The sequence below is a fragment of the Phocoena phocoena genome, chromosome 11, assembly GCF_963924675.1.
Source record: "Phocoena phocoena chromosome 11, mPhoPho1.1, whole genome shotgun sequence".
Lineage (NCBI taxonomy): Eukaryota > Metazoa > Chordata > Mammalia > Artiodactyla > Phocoenidae > Phocoena > Phocoena phocoena.
Genome location: NC_089229.1, coordinates 14,260,838 through 14,282,119, shown reverse-complemented (window position 1 = coordinate 14,282,119; position 21,282 = coordinate 14,260,838).

The window sequence follows — 21,282 nt, the reverse complement described above, 5'->3', positions numbered from 1 at the left end:
GCAGGTGAGTAGCAGAAGCAGAATTCATTTCCACATACTGCAGTGCCTGAAATTCTGAAGTGGAATCTTAAGAGGATCTAGTGCAACTACCTTATTTTATGAATAAAGAGATAAGAGCCTAGCAAAGAGAAGTGAGTTTCATTTAACTCTGATTCATTTAGTCATAACAACTTTATGAGATATAAACCAGTATTAACATCATCTCTGTTTTAAAGATGTGGAAACTGAGGCACAGGGAGATGAACTGACTTGCCCAAGACCTTATGTCTGGTTAAATGGTGGAGCTGGGGTTCAAACCTAAGCAGTCTGGGTCTCCCGGGGTCCAGTTTTAGCTACCCTATGCTGGCTTCCTACGATGAAGACTGGATAAGAAACAGACAGGGACAGAGCACAGAGGGAACCCAACCGTGACACCCAGGAGCCTGCCCTGTCCCCTCCAGTTTCATCATTAACAGGGACTGTGGGTGGAAACCAAATTCCACATGAGTGGAGGGAACAGAGAGTGGAATGGCCTCGGGATTTCCTTGTGCTGATCATAGCTCCATTCTTGTCAGCACTGGGCCCAGAGGTTACGTGTGCAATGCTTATTTGCACAAGCTTCGGGGAGAGACCTGCTGCCGGCCTTTTGCATGACCTGGGGGAAAGCTGACAACACAGCTGCTAGCATGGCCAGAAGAGCATCTGAATCACTGCTGCCCAGCAAAAGGCAGATAGTTTTCCAGGGCAACTGTGGCCCAGATTTACAGCACTTAATTTCCAGTCTCTAGGCTGGGTGATCCATGATGCTTGCTGGGCAGAGGGAGGGAGTCAGTGAGCAGGGACTCGGTGCCAGACCAGCCAACATGGAAGTATAATAACAACCATGATAATGGTAGTGCTGGTGGTGCTGGTGGTGGCTACCATTTACTGAGCCTCTGTGGGGAGCCAGGGACTGCACACGGATGGCCTGCAAGTGGTCCCCAAGCCTCACAACAACCCCGCCCAGGAAGTGCAATCACTCCGTTTTACAGAAAAAGAAACTGAGGTCCAGAGATGATAAGTACTTTACTCAACCTGTAAGTAATCATTACAGTTCTGTCAGGTACTGTTCTAAGCACTTGACCCTATTAACTCATGCCATCCTTCCTCCAGCCTTATGAGGTAGGTGTGCTGTTATTACCTGCACTGTACAGATGTGGACATTGAGGCCCAGAGTTACACTGCTGACAAGGGGCAGAGCTGTGATTCAAACCCAGGCAACCTGGCTCCGGTGGGCATGGCGGTAACCACTGGACAGCACTGCCCCTCCACGGTATCAGGATGCAAACCCAGGTCTGTCTGGGGCCTATCGATTTTCCATCACGTCATGGTGCCTTGGGCCTCTGTGAGCCTGGAATCTGTCTTCTTGGGTACCTTAAACTTAGCTCATTTACACAAATCTGCTTAGGGTTCACCATGCTGTATGCCCTGCCCCCCACACAACCGCTTCACATTTCCATTCCCTCTGCCTGGCACGACCTTCCTTTGCTTTCCTGCATTCTTCAGCTGGTTACCTCTGACTCAGCTTAACCTCTTCTACTCTGGGGAGGCTTCCCTGACTCTTCTCACCAACCAGTTAGGACTAAGAGAGTGGCTCCGTGTCCCTGCGGAGGCCTGCACATGCCCGTCACTGCAGGTTTGGAGAAGTGACCAAGTCTGGCTGCAGACTCACTGAGTTGGAGATGGTGGCAGGCAGAGCCGGGCACCCAGAGTCCAGGAGAGATGCCAGCATTGCCAAGGCCTGGGAACCAGCCGTGACAAGTCCTGTCTGCTGGGTCAGAAAACACATGGAGCCAAATAAGTAACCTTCCGCTAGAGACAAAGGAGATCTTTGGGAGGTTTGCTCAGGTCTGCAACGTACCTGAGGATGCAAAGGAAGGGCTGAAATGAGGGGAAACACCAGTCACTTGGAACACCTGAATGAAGGTATTCACAAATGAGGAGACAGAGAAACACAGAGATGGAAAGACAGAGAGACAGAGAGAGAAACACACACACACACAAACAGACAAAAAGACACAGATAGAAACAGAGAGATAGGGAGACACAGAGAGGGCACAGGCTGTAAGCAGTGCAGCACTCAATTTCATCACCTGCAGTTCCTACAGCCTCTGCCTAAGCTTCCACAGGGCAGGTGGCCAGCCTGGCGGTGCTTCTGGTGGCCAGATGCCACCCTAATGAGGAATTTAGCAAGTTCACTCTGGAGAGCATAGGCATGCTATTAGGCATCTTAAATTTATGAGGTCCAAAACAGAACTCCTGTCCTCCTGCCATCTCCCCGACCCATACTGCCCCTTTTCCATCCTCCCCATCTCAGCAGATACCCCATCCAGTGCTTTAAGCTAGAAATGTGAGGAGATGCCAGGATTCCTCCCTCTGGAGCCTCCCACACCCAGGCCGTCACCAGCTCTTATCTCCAACACAGCCTCTGAATCCACCTACTTCTTTCAACTCCGCGGTCACCGCTAGCGTCCGAGCCACTGTCATCCCTCACCTGGACCAAGCCGGAAGATCTCCTCTGACCTCCCTGTCTCCCCACCTGCTCCCCTGCTCTGATTCCTGCCCTTCAGTGCGGGTGGCATTCAATCTTCTCCTGCAGGCCGACATCATCTGGGCCCCCTCCCCCTCACTCACTGCCTAACTGGCCTCTTTTCTGTCTCCGGAACAAGCCAGCCTCCTTCCCCAGCGCTGCCCTTGCCCTCAGGCCTTTGCACGTGCTGTTCTCTCTGCTCAGAATGTTCTTCCCTGGCTCATCCCCCTTGCTGCCTCCTTGTCATCCAGGCCTCAAGTCCAATGCCACTTCCCCAGAGCTCTTCTCCAACCACTCCATTTCATGTTCACCCTAGACCCCCAATCCCACCAACTGTATCTTCTTCCATCCTCCTGAGGCATTTTCTCTATAGCGGGAATGGTTTCACTTCCTGTCGGTCCTGACCCCTTCAGTCCTCTATTTCCTGCACCTCACACAGAACCCAGATGCAGGATTGGCACCCTGGGCGCTTGGTAATCATCTGCTGAAGGACTCCAGGACCCCAGGGGGGTGTGGGCTATACCTCGGCAGAAACACAGTTACCTGGAGGGGCTGGACCTGGGGAGGTGGAGGGACACCTGTGAAGTCACACAGAACCATGCAGTGTGGCACCCCCGTTCCCATGACTTTGTTGCCTGATGGGGAAACTAGGTACAGACAAGGAAGTGACTTGTCTATGGTCACTTAGCAAAGTAGAAGCCAGGCCAAGCCCAGAAACATAGGTCACCCAAGTCTTCAGCCAGTGGGTTTTTTTTCTGATTCCACAATTATCACAATTAAAATACAAGATTCTCAGGATATCAGTGCCTACTTGCTAGCCACTCACTTCCCCCTCTCTGGGGAGTACTTTTCTCCTAAGTAAAAAAATACTAATAACCACCATGTGGCTGACTGCTTGCTCAAGCACTGAGCTAATTTAATTAAGAGCATCATTTCATTAATCCTCACATAACCCTGTGAAGCAAATACAACTACTAGCCCCATTTTACAGATGAGGAAACTGAGGCTCAGGAGCTTCAGCAACTGGCAGGACATCATGTACTGGGCAAGGGGCAAAATTAAACCTTGGCTCTAGATCAGTCTAGTCTATCTCCAGATGTAGCCCTTCAACCACTGTGATACCCTGGTTTGCTGGCCCCCCTCTTCCCAACAACCCGGGCACCAACATCAATGGGGTGCTCCTTGATAGCCCGGCACCTACTAGGCAGCACTCTGGGGCAGACTCTGCAGTGACCTTCACCTTGGAGAGCACTGGCTCAGAAAGTTCTGGGAACCATGGGCTCAGCTGCAGTTATGGGGACGCAGTCCCCTCTTGCAGGCTAGAGAAGCTGGCAGGCAGCCTCATGCTCACATAAAGAAGCAGGTGTGGGCAAGGCTAGCATGCAGATTTTTGCTAAAATAGGTAGTAGCTACTGCCACTGGCTCCCTGTGTGACCCTAACAGTAATGATGATGATGATGATGGTAATAATAACAATAATAGTAGCAACTAATAGCAATTATATTAATAGTAATACAATAACTGTAATAGTAGCTATAGCAACAATATTATAAATATTATATTTATATAGTGCTTCCTATGTGCCAGGTACTGTTTTAAGCCCTGTTTATATATTCGATCAATTAGTCCTAATAGGAATCCTTCGTTATTATCCGCTTTCCATGCAGAGGACCAGAAAGGTAGAGTAACTTGCCCAGTTGTCACTGTGATTCAGTGTGGAGTCAGAATGGGGCCCAGATGATTTGGATCCCCGTTCCACACAATCAGCATCCATCAGCATCCCCCTAGGCAAGTCATTCCATCACCCCTACACCCAGGGGCTTCTCCCATTGGTAAAAGGAGCTCAGATCTGAAGAACTCAGATGCGCATCTTTGATTCTCACTTTCAACAGAAAGAACCAGACACAGAAAAGTAGTTTCTTTCTCTACCTTCCTTTATCCTGATTTCTAATAATACTTGTCAGTCTATATTGATAATAGCAACATGGACAGACTTCCTGCTACATGTCAGACACTCAACTAAGCACTTTACCTGTACCCTCACTCTCTCCTATACTCCTAATAATCCTATGAGGAAGGTTCTAGTATCTTTATTTTAGTGCTGAAGCACCCAAGGCTCAGAAAGGTTCAGTAACTTGCCCAAGGTCACACAGCAGGGAAGGTATGGAACTCTAATCAGGTTCCTCTGACCTCACAGTCTAGGCCTTGAACCACAAGTTTTGTCTGTTTGTTTCTCCTCCTCCCTCCTTCCTCTTTAGGAACAACTGAGCTGGGGAAGTAGCTGGCCTTAACCAAGCAGCAGTAATGCCCCCTTAGGCCAGGCACTATGATACCTCATGGTTGATGCCATGTGACAGGTGGAGGGAAGCGCCCATGGGAAGCAGAGCTTTCCTAACCCGGCATCAGATTTCCACCCAAACATCCCCAGGCAGCCGATGCCAACTCCTTCCAGAGTGTGGCCCCCGAGTCCTCTCCAGCTGTCACTTGCAGGCAAGGGGAGGTTTTTGCACAGTCCGCATGGAGATGGTGGCGGGGGCCTCCAGCTCCTGCAGAAAACAGCTGTTTCTACTGCGCTTGCTGGTCAAACTGCTGAAGATAAGCTGGACTTGCCTTCACACCCACCAACGCTCTCTGAACTCCACTTACTTTTTTACTTATTTTTTAATTTTTTTTAATTTTTTTAATAAATTTATTTATTTATTTTGGCTGCATTGGGTCTTCGTTGCTGCACACGGGCTTTCTCTAGTTGCGGCGAGCGGGGGCTACTCTTCGTTGCAGTGCACAACCAAGGGGCTTCTCATTATGGTGGCTTCTCTTGTCGCGGAGCACGGGCTCTAGGCACACGGGCTCAGTAGTTGTGGCTCGCGGGCTCTAGAGCGCAGGCTCAGTAGTTGTGGCGCACGGGCTTAGTTGCTCCACAGCATGTGGGATATTCCCAGACCAGGACTCGAACCCATGTCCCCTGTATTGGCAGGTGGATTCTCAACCACTGTGCCACCTGGGAAGCCCTCCACTTACTTTTTTAAATCACAGGAAGGTTTTCTCATATCCTTTCCCAGGGGGTTTGGACCTGCCTGGGGACAGAATCCTTCTCAGGAAAGGTGGAGACCTTCAAGGGCTTCAGAACGTGGCATGACATCAGCCCCAGGGTTCCCCTGCCCCGAGTGCTGCAGTATCTTCTTTTTTGGAGAAGGGGGATTAGGGGTGGAGGGAGGAATCGAGTGATCCCGTAGCCCCCAAGAACTGACCCCAGACAGGAGTCATCCCATTTTACAGAAGAGTCAAGTTAGGAATCTCGACTAGGAGTCAGGCTAGAACTCAGCCTTTCTCCCTTCCCTGGATCGTACTGCGAATAGCCAAGATGGTGAAGGACCCCTGAGCTGCTGGAGGAAAACCGGGGCTACTCTGGGACTTCTCCTGCCTCTCGGCCCTTGGGCCCCAGGACTGTTTTGTAGAGCCCACAGCAGAAGAGCCCTGGTAAGGCGATCCTGCTCCTAGACTCCTGTTTTGCCTCCCAGGGCCCCCTTCCCATAAAGCCTTGGCGATGCCCCACCAGAATCATTCCTGCTATCGTGAATATGAACCACATAATGAGCATTTTCAGGGCGCCAGGCTCCACGCTGAGCAGTGAGGGTCTCTGTACAGCCTCATGGCAGTCCTGGGAGATGGGTGTCACCAACCCCATTATATGGATAAACAAATCCATGTCCAGGGAGGGGAGATGACAGTCTAAAGTCACCCAGCCAGTATGGGATGGAGCCAGGATTCAAATTTAGGTCTGTCTGGCCCCAAGGGCCATGCTCAATGCTGCTGTAACCACAATGTCTCCAGGGAGGTGTTTCAGCCTCCACATTTGTATATTAATGTTCCCTTGGCTCCTTTAGCCCTTTAATCAAATACCCTTTTAAAAATTTACTCCCAACACTCCTTTTCCCCTTCCCTGCTTTAGTTTTCTCTGCAATTACCTATCACCATCCAACATATTACATATCTTACTTTTGTAGTGTATTGTTTCTCTGCTGCCCCCCAACTTGAGTGTGGTCCCCATAAGGTCAAAGATTTGGGTTTTTCTTTTTTCACTGTTACATCTCCAGCACCCACCAGAAAGGGCTGGCACATGGTAAGCATTCAAAAGATATTTGTGAGTCAAAGAAACTGAGTGAACCCACCTCTTGTATTGTCAATCGTTTCTTCCATGTCCCTATGTTATAAATGTTTTGAGGACAGGGCTTGTATCAGATTCACCTCCACACAGTCCCATGATAGAGCAAAGGGGTTTGTCCTGGGTGTGGGAATGAATGAAAGGGATGCTTTCCCACTCTCTTCGTCTCCCTCAACTTCCAGTTCAGACATGCACAATCTCCTTCATGGACCACTGTAAAACCCTCCTTCCTGTCTCCCTGTATCCAATTAGGTCTCCTCCAAATCCATTTCCATAGCATACAGTGTCAGAGACTTTTTTTTAAACAGAAATCTGACCATGTCACTGCCCTGCTTAAACACCACAGTTGCTCCCTGATGTATGTCCAAGCTCTTCCATGCAGCTCTGAGACCCTTCCTGCCAGGCCAGCTGAAGCTCCAGCTTCCTCTGCCACCATGGTACCCTTTCACATTATCTCCACTAATTCCTATCTGCTTTCCTCCCACGTGGTCTTATGCCTTTGCCTATGCTTTTTCCACTTCCGGGAATACCATCCTCTTTTATTCTCCTCTAAGCGCCCCCCTCCTCCCAATCCCATGGGGTTAGTGAACTCCATTCATCTTTCAAAATTCAGCTCAGATATTCCTTTTGCTCAGGAACCTTCAAAACTCTCCCAGATGATGCAGTTCTCCTTCTGTGTTGCCTGTCAGTCTAGCCTGACTCCTAGCCGAGATTCCTAACTTGACTCTTCTGTAAAATGGGATGACTCCTGCCTGGGGTTGGTTAGGCAGCAAATTCAACCACCCAACTACTATGGACTGAATGTTTCTGTCCCCCCCAAATTCACATATTGAAGCCCTAATCTCCAATGTGATGGTACTAGGAGATGAGGTCTTTAGGAGGTGATTAGGTCATGCGGGTGGAGCCCTCATGATGGGACTGTGCCCTTATTAGAAGAGACACAAGAGAGAGCTTACGTCCTCTCTCCCTGTTTTCCACCCAGCGAGGACACAGCAAGAACATGGCCATCTGCAAAGCAGGAAGCCGACTCTGACGGAACCCAGCCACACTGATGGTGGACCTCCCAGGTTCCAGAACTGCGAGGAATGATGTCTGTTGTTTAAGCATTGGGTCTATGGTAGTTTGTTATAGCAACCAGAACTCCTAAGACAACAACACAGTTGAAATAAGGGAAGAAAAGGCCCTAGACCCACCAGTTTACAGCACCTTTTTCTATACTTTACAAAAGGAGAAAAGGTCTTCAGTCCGATTATATTGATTCTTCCTTAGGAAACGATGCATGTATATTGGGTAATTTGCCTTCCCTGACTTCAGCCAAACACACACAGCAAATCAGAATTTTGCCGGAGGAAAGTACACTGGCTACTTGAAGCGGAAAGACAGATTTAGAAGAACTCTAGACATCATAATCTAGGGTCATCTAGTATAATGGTGAACAGTCTCACATACAACAACAACTTTTAGGGTCATCATGTATTATAACATTTTATTTTGCTCTTTCAAACCTCAAAAAAGATATACCATACTGGTTTTTTATTAACCAGACAAGAAAGAATAAAAATAGTAAGTTTTAACCCAAAGGCTAAAATCGGAAAAGAAAAATCTTCATAACAGGAAACTTTATCACTGAAATAGTCCCTACATGGAATAACCCTAAGAATAACACAATGGTGACACAGTAACTATTGTATGTGTGTTATTGCTGCTACTACATTGAATACTCCGAAGATGCCCTGGAGGGTTTATGCAGCACAATAGTTAAAAGCATCGGTTCTGAAGTCAAAACGACCTGGGTTAATATCCCAGCTCTTCTATTTCTATTTCCCATTGTGACCTGGGCCTGTCATTCATCTTTCTGTGTCTCACTTTGCTCATCCTAAAACAAGGATAATAATTCTATAAACAAGGATAATAATTCTATCTCATCCATAGGCTGGTTGTGAGAATGAAATGGGTTAATCCATGTGAAGTGCTTTGAATGAGGCTTGGCACATAGCAAGTGTGCGATGAATTAGTAGTTAAGCCACAGGAAGATGTGGCTCTGGCCTCCTTTGAAAGCAGGCAGGATGACGTATGTGCAGGAAGGAGATGCAGAGTCTGTGAGCTTTGAGGAAGGCCCAGGGTAGGACTGGGTAAAGGGCATCCTGCAACCAACCTCTGCATACTCCACGCCAGCCAGCTCGTTCACTGTAGCCACAGCTTTCCTCAAAGGCGCTGCATCACAGGAGACTTTGAAAGCACAGCAGGCCCTCTGCACACCCCGCTCTTGGACTGCTTGGTACCTTTCACCCCTTGTTAGTAAAGAGGGAGCTGATGAGTTGCTGCAATCCCTTTAGACTCACTGAGCCCAGGAAGTCACATGACTCCCACCCATCACTAAACAGACATGTACTCTTTGGTCAACCATCATCATCATCATCACCAACCTACATTTCCTCTTGGCTCGAGCCATTCTCTATCATTTCCAAGCTTCTGCTTTTGCTTTTCCCTCTGCCTGGCTGCCCTTTCCCCAGCTTTCTCCAAGTCAGAATTCCTGCTAAACACTGACACCTCCCCTCAAACATCACTTCTTCTGTGAAGTCACCCCAGCTAGCTCCCCCAAGAGTTTCTCATAGTGTGGTCGGCCAATCACTGACACAGAATGATTTGTGGTGCTTGCTGACCACAGACCTCCTCCTTTTGGGGTGGGAACCCAGTCAGCTGCATTGTTACCAACCTCCCAAACTGACTAATACACACTAAAGTTTAGAGACGCTTCCCAGAGAGCTGGCCTTGTACAACTTACACTTAGCCATTTCTCTGTCATCTGGGCTCCTCCAGGACTTTTCACATGAACTCTGCGAGCACATCTTGTCATATTCCAGGTGAACTGCTTACAATACATCCCCCCTCACCAGACTGTGAGCTACTTGAGGGCAGAGAACATGCCTGCATTATATTTAAATTCTTGGCACTTCCAGCAGTGTTGCCATCCTTGAATCCTCTTTTCCCTCACATTCCATCCATCACCAAGTTCAGATGGTTCTACTTTCAAAAGATTTTTTTTACCATTTTTTCACCTCTTCTACCCCAATGACCTTTGTCCAAACTACCATCATCTCTGCCCATGGACTACTGCAATGGTCCACTTGCTGATCATTTCAGTTTGACCCTTGTCCCCTACAACTTCCTTTCCACAAAGCATTCAGACTGATTCCTTAAAAACACATAAATCGCATATTCAAGTAAACACTGATATCCAGAAAATATAAAGAATACTCAAAACTTTAGAGTAAGAAACACAAACGCAACTTAAAAAATGGGTAATAGACCTGAACAGACACTTCACCAAAGAGGATATAACGAAGGCAAAAACACACATGAAAAGATATTCAACATCATTTGCCATTAGGGAAATGCAAATTAAAACCATGGTGAGATACCACTAAATGGCTAAAATAAAAAATACTGAAAATGCCAAGTGCTGACAAGAACACAGAGCAACTAGAACTTTTATACACTGCTGAAGGGAATGCAAAATGCTACAACCATGCTGGAAAATAGTTCGGCAGTTTCTTATGAAACTGAATGTAAATTGACCATATGTCCCAGCAATCCAACTCCTAGGTATTTATTTACCCTAGAGAAGCAAAAACGTATGTTCACACAAAAACCTGGACACAAATGTTTATAACAGCTCTATTCATAACTGCCAAAAGCTGGAAAGAACCCAAGTGTCCTTCCAGGGGTGAATGGATAGACAAACTGTGATATGTCTATTCAATGGAACACTAGCCAGCAATAAGAATGAACAAACTCTTGACATGCCCAACAACATGAATGAATCTTGAAGACATTATGCTGAGGGAAAGAAGCCAGCCTTCAGAAGGTTACATACTGTATGAGTCTTCTTATATGACATTCTCAAAAGGACAAAACGGTAGTGAAGGAAAGTACAGCTGTAGTTGCCATATGTTAGAAGTGGGATGTTTGCGGTTACAAAAGGATAGCAGGAAGGAGGTTTTTGATGAAAGAACTTGTCTGTGTCTTCACTGAGGTGTTGGTAGTTCCATGAATCTATACATGTGTCAAAAGTCACAGAACTCTATGCCAAAGCAAAGTCAATTTTATCATATGGCAATTAGAAAAATAAAGTGAGTTGAAAGAATAAGTCAAACCATGTAACCGCCTTGTTCAAAACCTCCAACTTAGAATAGAATCCAAACTTCTCTCCACAGTCCATGAGTCCCCACCAGATCTGGTTTCAGGTACCTCTCAGATCACATCTTCTCAAACTCTCCCTTCTTGTGTCTCTCTACCTACCCCGAGGCTCACTAATTATTTCCTCTGCCTGGAATTCTTTTCCACAGATATTTCCAAAAACCCATTTCTAAACTTCCTTCATGCCTCTGCTCAAATATCAACTTCTCAGAGAGACCTTCTTTAACTGACTTTTCTATAATGGCATTTCCCCTGCCCTTATACTGTTTCATTTTAATTCATGGCATTCATCGCTAACTGACATCTCACTGGATGTGCTTTATGGTTATTTTCTGTTTCCCCACCAGAATATAAGATCCACGAGGGTAGGAATCTTGTCTGTACCGCTCATCCTCAGCATCTAGGACATTGCCTATCACAAGACAAGAGCTCCATAAATATTTGTTAAATGATTAATGAATAAACCCAAGAGACGAATATTCAATGACGGAATTCCCAATGCTTTGAACTTGGAGACGTACTTTGGCTTCTTTGTAGCATCCCTCAAATCACCTGCCCACTTGGCCTCTGAGTAAAGCAGCCCCAGCCCAGAATATTTAGTTCAGCTATTGGTGCTTTAAAAATGATTTAAGCTCGGGCTTCCCTGGTGGCGCAGTGGTTGAGAGTCCGTCTGCCGATGCAGGGGACATGGGTTTGTGCCCCAGTCCGGGAGGATCCCACATGCCGCGGAGCGGCTGGGCCCGTGAGCCATGGCCGCTGAGCCTGCGCATCCGGAGCCTGTGCTCCGCAACAGGAGAGGCCACAACAGTGAGAGGCCTGCGTACCGCAAAAAAAAAAAAAAAAAAAAAATGATTTAAGCTCAACATCTCCCTTCTAAGTGCAGCCTTCTGGGTGCTTGGCTAGGTAACTAGCATGAGGATGAGCTAGGACAGGGCAAGGCTGTAAGCACACTCATTCTTAGAGTAAGGCCACATGGGGTTTCCTACGGGCTTGTAAAAAGCCATCTAGGGCTTCCCTGGTGGCGCAGTGGTTGCGAGTCTGCCTGCCGATGCAGGGGACACAGGTTCGTGCCCCAGTCTGGGAGGATCCCACATGCTGTGGAGCGGCTGGGCCCGTGAGCCACGACCGCTAAGCCTGTGCGTCTGGAGCCTGTGCTCCGCAATGGGAGAGGTCACAACAGTGAGAGGCCCGCGTAACGCAAAAAAAAAAAAAAAAAAAAAAAGCCATCTAGAAGGGGGCATCTACTAATGTGGGCAAAGGAGCTGGAGGTGAGATTGAAGAAAGAAAAAATATACCACCTCTCCTCAACACCCTTCCAAGGAGAAGGAATAAATCAGCACTTAGAGGACACCTACTCTACATGTTCTAGGCACTCTCTAAAGGTTCTTGTTTAATCCTCCATCCATCCTGCACAGTGGGGGTCTATGGATCCCATTTTCATAAGTGAAAAAAACCAAACACGGAGAGGTTAAGTAACATGCCCAATGTCACACATCTATAGGCAATGGCCAGTGCTTTGAACTCAGGTCTGTGTAGCGTCCAACCTCATTCTTTTCCCACTTTGAATTTTAGAAGCAATAGTCAGAGGCATGACGGTGAGCACTGTCCAGAGAAGCCAAACAGACATGCCAACCTCAAGTAGGAAATGCCAGCCTGGACACAGGTGACCAAGTTCTTCACTAAAACTTTTCAAAGACCGGCATCGGCAAGTCTGCTAAAGCAAGCGGCTGAGTACCTTCCAGTAAAAGTGTACTCAGCATCTGCTCTGTAACTCAGATCAGGGTACCCACATATATTATCTCATTTAATTTTCATTATCATTTATAAAGAGTTACCTGTATGAAGTATTAGAGGCTATTTATCCAAAACAATGGCATAAACCCTGCAAGCAAACACGAACACCTTGAGAATTCTCTATCCCCCCACTTTATGCCAGTTAGAAATTTTGCAGTTACCTTCAAGACAGAGCAGTATGAAACCCCACAACTGCATATAAATTTCATTTTGTGACTTCTTTTAGTCTTGGTCAGTGTTTTACATACTAGTTGGCACAGGAATTATTGTTCAGAGTTGCATACACAAAAGCCATGTATAATGCAATTTTGGGGGCAGTGAAAATATTTTCAAAGGTATTTTGGTTATGAATGATTTCCACCCCACACTATGGCTTTGGAATCTAAATATGAGCCAGACGCTGCTCTACTCTACCTCTGGCCTCCTCTCATTCACTCCTGCTTGATAGGTAATCAAGAAATCTTAGATCCAGAAAGGAAATCAGAGACTACCAAATGCTACTCTTTGCCAGGGCAGCAATGCCTGAAGGTTACCACACACTTCTGATGACAGTGGTCCTACCCACTGGACCACTGCTACCATCAGCACCCTCTTCCTGCATTTACCTGCTACCTGCTCCCCTCCACATCCACCCATGGCTGCTGGCTTTGCTCTCCAGCCCTGCAGAACAATTATAACCCCTCTTTCCTACGATAATCGTTAGGATATTTGAAGCCTGGTATTAGGATGATTCTTTCTTAACGTTATAGTGATCAAGAAAAGCGTCACACATCTGCGCTGCCCTTTTTAATAATAACTCGATTGCTTTTATTTCTGGGTGTACGTCTCTGCACATCCAAGATACTGACACCCACCTCCCCACAAGGTGGCTCCACTGATTAGGTCCTACATTTTGGGAGCTGTGCCCTGGAAACATGCAGCCTAGTTGCGAAGAGGAAGAACGGAGATCTCATGTCATGTGGCAAGTGTTCTTACAGTGGTATAAATTAGGTGCCAGCCACATGCGGAGACAAAGGGTCAGGGCTGCAGCCCCTCCACTGGGAAAGACTGCTGACCTGTGAACTGGACGCTCGTGAAACACAGCTTGCATCCTGAGTCTCTCCAGGGAAACTGACCAGGTCTCCCGCTTTGCTTGCTTACCAACCTCATCCATGTCTCAGACACCTGCCTCAACATCAAGCGCACAGTAGGTGCTCAATGAGTCTTACTCCAACCCTCTGGCACTTCAAAAGGGCCTGGAGGTAAGAATAACTAAGTTGAAATGATCCCAAAGTTCTCAAATGAAGGTTTAAACAAACTCTTTACTAATAATACCACTTCAAACACCTAAGGCAAGGAGTCATCCCTGCCATCTGTTGACTCACTGAGTGAGTCAGGTAACCTAACTTCTCTAGACCTTCATTTTCCCAGATATAAATTGAGGGGCCTGGTTCAAAGGATTGTAAAGTCCCTTTCAGATCCAGGGACCGCCTGCTGTCCCAGACAGTAAACTGGATAATCCACAATAATCTGGCTGAATTAGTCAACCTGAAAATCAGTGCGTGATTTCTAGTAGAATGAAGAGCATGCAAAGAAGCAAAGGTAGATGAGGATTCCAGCTCCAGCCCTCCCGTTATCCTGCCACGTACCGCCATCCCAGTATAGTGACCAGCACAAATACCCCTGTCAACATTCACTGAATGATGATCTTGGGTAAGTCACTGAACTCCTTCAACCTCGATTTTCACATCTTTAGATTGTACATCCCACCTCCTGCCAGGTCTACTGGGAGGGTTACATGAGTTAAAATGTGTGTGAAGCCTCCAGCACCCAGAGGACACATGCTATGTGTCCCTTTATGCCAACATCCTTTACCCACACCCAATCCACTTAATCAACAGACGCAGATTCTGAGGCTTTTCATGATCCAGAGCACAGACAGCCAGAGAGGAAGGGCTCTAAAAGTCAGCTAGTCCGACCCCCTCCTACCTCTGTGATTGACAACGAGGGAACTGAGGCTCAGAGAGGCACAGTGACTTGCCCAAGAACCTACAGATCAGGCAAAGCCTGACCCAGAACACAGGGTGGCAGACACCAGGGGTCATACAAGACATGGAGAGAAACCTTTGCGGGCTCTGCTCTCCCTAAATAAACTGGGGACACTCCATGTATAACCAAATTCTGAAAAATAAAAACAATGGAACTTTTTATTTACCCATTTTGGGGAGGGCTGCAAGAGAGATGAAGCGTCATAGTTTATCCACGAAATGCAAGGTTTCCCTGAATTCCCTGTGAAATGAGTAGAGTTTCTTGCTAGCAGCCCTTCCCAGTCACCCTGCTCCCGTTTCCCCTCCCCATTTTGACTTTTTTCAGTTTGTACACCTTGGGGCAGACACGCTGCATTAGGATCCTCTCTGGGCAAGGTGAGAAGTCTCAGGTCAGGGCATTGACGCATGCCCCCTTAAACACAAACAGGAAAATCCTCACAACTGCGCTGTCATAATACAAAAAGAATCCCCTCCCTCCCACCACCCCTAAGAGCTCCAGCATGGGACAATTAGGAACATGCCCAAATTCACAAAGGCACACCCATAACTCAAGGGTCAGGGATCCAAAGGTCCCCCTGAAAAACACAATCAAAAATCCCTGAGACCATTTAGGTATTTCTGGAGAAACCTCAGCCCACAGTCCACCAAGGGCCACTCAGCTGAGTGGGAACACTGAAGAGGAAGCCCAGGCAAGATACAGAAGGGCCCGGGTGACAGCTGGCTCAGGGAGACAGTGCTAACCTGATGCCCCGCCTCCTGCCCCAGACCCCCAGAGAAAAGCATTCCTCTCCCAGAAGCATTTGGCAGAAAGCTACTTCGAGAGCACGCTTGTGGATAGTGCCTGGCCAACACACTCCCCACCAGTGTCTCCCTAATCCAAGCCCCACATTGTGTTCTTGAGTAAATAGACACACAGAGGGAGACCGTCCTGGCCCAGCTCACACCGCACGTGCGGGCAGCTTTGCATGGAACCTGTGCCTGTTTCCTCCCACTGCCCCAAGGCTCCTCTCCTCCAGGTCCACTCTTCCTTCCAAAACCCGGGGCTTACCTCCCGGTTGCGAGGATCCCACCAGGTTGAACAATGCTCAGAAGCAGGTGGCCATTTAGCAATTCATCCAGTGGGACCTCTTCGGGTCAGAGCAGCTGGAGCTGTGCCCATCCCCAGTGGCAAGGAGAGACTGCTGCGTGGAACTTTGAAAGGGCTCTCTCTTCCCTAAACAATCCTGATCACCCCCCTCCGGAGTACTATGGAGACATGTGCTCTGCTTGGGAAGAGGTAGGGAGGAAGGTGCAGCTATTTACTGGAAGAAAGGCAGCAACCAGCTGAGCCACGCTACACACTCACACCTAGCAGAAGAGAAATGGGGAAAAAATAGCTCTATGTGCTGCCACAGAATCATTAACCCTTGGGCTCCAGCTCTACTCCTTACACAGCTGAAGCAAGAGAAACAATACACTTAACCAATAGAGTGCCAGCCAAAGGCATTACATCATCGGTCAGCACCGTCATTGGCTAATAATTCCTAGAAGGCATTATCTGCTTCTAGGTGCTTAACCCTTTTGTGTACATCATAGCAAAGACTTCAAGCATTTGGTCTAAGCCAGTGGTTCCTGGATCTTGCTTTTATCAGGATCATCTGGGGTGCTTTCTAAACATACAGATTGCTATGTTCCACCCCAAACCATCTGAATTAGATTCTTCAGAGGATGCATGGATTTCTATATTTTAAACAGTGTTCAGAGTGTGGAGACCACTGGTCTATTCAGAAAAGCTTCCTCTCCAAAAGATAAATGAGACGACGTTTTTCTGAGCATTTATTATGTGCCCAATACGCTACTACATCATCTCATTTACTTCCTGCGCTGAGCAGTGGATGTGACTGGCTCAATTTCACAGGTGTAGAAAGTAAGGTTCAGAGACTAAGTCATTTGCTCAGAGATGGAGCCCGGCTTTGAAAGCCAGGCTGTTTGCACCATACCTTGCTACTCCTTTGAAGCTTCCACTTGAAATCAAACCAAGCTATTTGTCTACTTATTGCCTCCAGGGTTATAGAAAAGACAGACATTCTGGATGAGCTGGAAAATGCCAGTAACATGTGAAGAACTGGGGAGTGAAAAGAATAGGGAATTCCCATAGCAGGTGTTCAGGGATCATGAACCTTCCAGAGAATCATTCTCTTTCTCAGGCTCAGTTCTTTTGCTTCTGCTACAAATCTCTTCTTAGCTGTCACTTTCTCTAGGAAGCCTCCTCCCATCCCCAAATCTAGGACAGACGCCCCTGCTCCAGGCTCCTATGGTCCCCTGTATCAATGGACTGCAGCTGCTTGTTTACTAGGTAAATTCCACAAGATTAGAGCCATTTCTACCTTCACCAACATATGCCCAGCACAGTGCCTGCCACATGTGAGTACTCAATCATGACTGTGGAGAGAAAGAAAGAAAGAAAGAAAGGAGGGAAGGAGGGAGGATGGAAGGAGAGAGGCAGGAGGGAGGAAGGGAGGGAAGGTCTTTGCTGAAGTTCTAAATAGCATCACGCTGAGGTGTGAAAGGCAAAGGACTGGAAGCCAGGGGAAAGACATGAACAAACTGTCTGACCTTGGGCAAGTTCATTCTTAGGGGGCCTTGGTTTCCTCACCTGAAAATGAGAACAGAAGCACCTTCCTCATAGGCAGTTATGAGGATCAAATTAAAGAATGATCCAGGCTCGGATGTGCTCCTCTACACTCTCTCTCTCCCTAGATTCCACCTATTTTACTGGCTGACATCTAAGTGCTGACAACTCCCTTATTTATTTCTCCAGTCCAGATGTCCCCCCTAGGTTCTGTGTGGATGTCTTCCAGGCCATCTCCAAGAGAGCATGTGGATTTTCTCCCCTGACCACAGCCTGTTCCGCATCTCCACTCTCTGGTGCTCCCATCCACCAATCTTTTTTTTTTTTTTTTTTTTTTTTTTTTTGGGTAATTGGGGTGAAATTCATATAAAGTAAAATTAACCTTTTGAAAGTATACGACTCAGTAGCATTTAGTACATTCACAATATTCTACAACCGCCACCTCTACCTGGTACCAAAACATTTTCATCACCCTAAAAGGAAACCACTTACCCTTTACTCAGTCATGCCCCACTTAGCCTTCTTCCCTCTCTGCACAAGCCCCTGGCAAACACCAACCTGCTTTCTGTCTCTGTGGATTTGCCTATTCTGAATACTTCATATAAATAGAATCATGTAATATGTGACCTTTTGTGTCTGGCTTTTTTCACTTAGCATGTTTTCAAGGGTCATTCACATGGTAGCATGTATCAGTACATCATTCCTTTTTATGGCTGAGTAATATTCCATTGTAAGTATTTACCACATTTTGTTTATCCATTACCCTGTTGATGGATATCTGACATCCACCCAATCTTGAACCATAAACCTGGGGGGTCATCCTTGACCCTTCCCTTTCCCATATTCCTGACACGTAATGTATCAGCAAGTCCTGTCCATTTAACACCCCAAATACAGCTCCAATTCTTCTACTTTTCCAACACTATTGCTAGCCTACAGCCAGGATACCAACACCTCTCTCACCAAACTCCCCATTTGTGACAAGGTCCCATTCTTCTCCCTACTCTGTTTTTCACCTGGTTGCTGCATAAACCCCATCACCCATTCACTTCAGCAATATTTACTAAGCACTTTTTTTCACAGAGCTTGCCTGCCAGAGGCATGACAGACAACAATTATATACTGTATTTATAACACCAGGTCATTACTAGGCTTAAAATCCCTCACTGACTTTTCATTGCACTTTCAGTAAAATCCAAGCTCAGCATGGCCTTCCAAGGCGCCATCTATTTCTCCAAATTCATCTCAGGTTGCTCCCCAATCATGCCATGCTCCATTCCTCCACCTCGTGGTACTTGAATAAGCTGTTCTCTCTGCCTCTTGACCTTGGCATTGCTGGATCTTCCTCATCCCTTAGATCTCAGTGTAAATATCTCTTACTGGTGATACCACTCTTCTAAGCAGATCTACCCTTCATTCACTTCACTCATTCAATAAATACATGCTAAACACTGTGCTAGGAAAAGTGATGTATGATCTCCTGGAGCCTTTAGTCTAGTGGGGACGACCAATGACAGGGAAGTAAATAAAATGTATAAGCAAGTGTGATGAAGGGGGAGTAAAAGAGAGGGGAACTGCTTTTCACAGGATGGTCCAAAAGGCCTTTTTGAGGTGGTTATATTGAAACCAAAGGGTGAGAAAGAGTCAATTGGGAAGACAGCCTGTTACTCTCCATCACACCCTGGCTATGCAAAGGTCCATCCTTCAATGTTTGCTTTGGAGGAATCAAAGCATTTAATGTCAGTCTCTGTCTCCCCTAACAGACAGAACTGTATTCCCAGCGCCTAGGACAGTGCCGACCATTTAGGAGACACTCAATGAGCATTGATGACTTAATTATTAATTACTTAATCAATCCACCAATGAAATCACTGCATAGACTGTAACAAGTCATTATCATTTTTGCTGTTGTCGTTATTGTTATTATTTTGTGGCAAAAGGACACCTACTCTGTTGGGTTTTAGAAAACACTAACTGTACATGTAACTGTAAAATGAGAATAAAAGTACCTAAGTTGGAGTATTACTGGGTAGCTAGGAGAGAATGCATATGCAAAACAGACACTCAATAGTAGACATTGTGGCCATTATCATGAAAGGTTCTTTCCTCACAGAAGCTGATCTACTCAATTCAAACTCCAAAATCCATTTTCAGGCACAGGCAAGAAGTTTAAAGATGAGAAAAGGAACACTTCTTAAATGCCTGCTCTGCACTGCGCACCTTCTGTCAGTCATCTCAGCCACTTCCCAAGCCCATGCTGTAAGGTGGCTGCCGTGCTACAGTTCTCGGTCCCCCCAAGACCGAGGCACCACTTACTCCCTTGTGCCGGCTGCTGGGAGTGTGGGCTATGCGTGGCTCCCAGCTGAGTTCTGCTTCAGGAACTGTCCTGCTGAAGGACAGCCAAAGTTGTGCCCCCTTCCCTGGGGGCAGCCTGCCCCCACTGGCTGGTCAACATGGGGTTTCAAAGGCCTGGCCCCATGCCTCAGAAGATCAACTGAGGCCTCTCTTGCTCTGCATCACAGACCAACTTCTCCCTCTGCCCCATCCTGCTTCCCTCACCACCCCCTCCCTTGGAGACTGAGACCATTCCCCAAGAATCCTCCTACACACAATTCTCAGAGCCTCCGAGTCTTTTTCCAGGGAACCCAACCGATGACAGGTGGGGATGATGACTTCCTTTTAAGTCAGAAAACTGAGGCCCAGAAAGGTTGATAATGTCCCCAAGACACATGGTTAAAGTGACTTTCGGGTTTGACTCCCCAGCAAGACCTTGCTCTTCACGACAGCCTCTAACAGCTGAGGCTGTGTCTCTGTGAAGCAGAAGGAGGAGCCCAGGGAGAGGGGAAACCACATCAGAAAGGGCAGGCAGAGGTACACTTCACAGTCCTCCAGGGGGCATCCCTGATGACAAGGTCCAGGTCAAAGCCTCCAGAAACAATATAAAAATGATCTGCAGGTTGCAGAGGCAAGCAATCACATGGGCAACATCTCCCTGCCTGAATGATCCCCTGAATGATCCATGCCTGGAAGCCAGGGAGCTGGGCTCCTGGGCAGATGGGGCTGCCTTTAGGGATCGGAGTATTTGCAGCCCCATCCAAAATATGAACTACAACTTACCAGCTTTCTACTGCTCCAGTCTCCATCCATTTTCCACAGAGCTGCCAGAATTCTTCCACTGCCCTTCCTGACCCCAGGACAATATTCTATATAGTCTAAGGCTGCATTTTAAGTTCTGTGCATGTGTTAGCTCCTGCCATGTTAACAGCTCATTTCCTACCCACCTTTTGTGGTACTATTTGATTAGCTGATATAGGATTATCTGATGTTCTAAGTCAGGATACTGGCATTTTTCAGTTTCTTTACCTTTGCACAGGAAAATCTATCTGGAATTCCTGCTATCCCATCACACACACACACACACACAAACCAGCCCACACAGCTTTCAGCCTGGCAAACCCTCCTACTCCTCCAGTCCCCACTCAATAGTCACCTCCTCTCAGACGCCTTCCTGGCTTGCTCATGATCCTCCCCTCCCCTCCCCTCCCCTCCCCTCCCCTCCCCTCCCCTCCCCTCCCCTCCCGTAACATCCCCTGTACTACAGCGCACTATAATTGTTCCTCGTATTGTCCTTCTTAGCCCCAGGAGCTCCTCCAAGGCACTTCTTCCTGACGCTAGGTCTTAGCACAGTGTCTGTCACGCAATAGGACCCCAATAAATGCTGAATAAATACACGGGGCGCTGCATAAAGTGCTAGTCTCTCTGCTCTTAGCTTGGCCAGAAAACCGCTCTGAGATTTCTCCTGAGTTCCAGGAGACCTGGAAATAGGAAATGGCTTGACAAATCTGACCCCTAGCCCCGGGGCAACAGGTCAGGAGGCGTCTGAAGACCTAGGCAGAGCAAAGTCCGGCCCCTGCGGTCGCCAGCTACCCGCAAGCTGTTC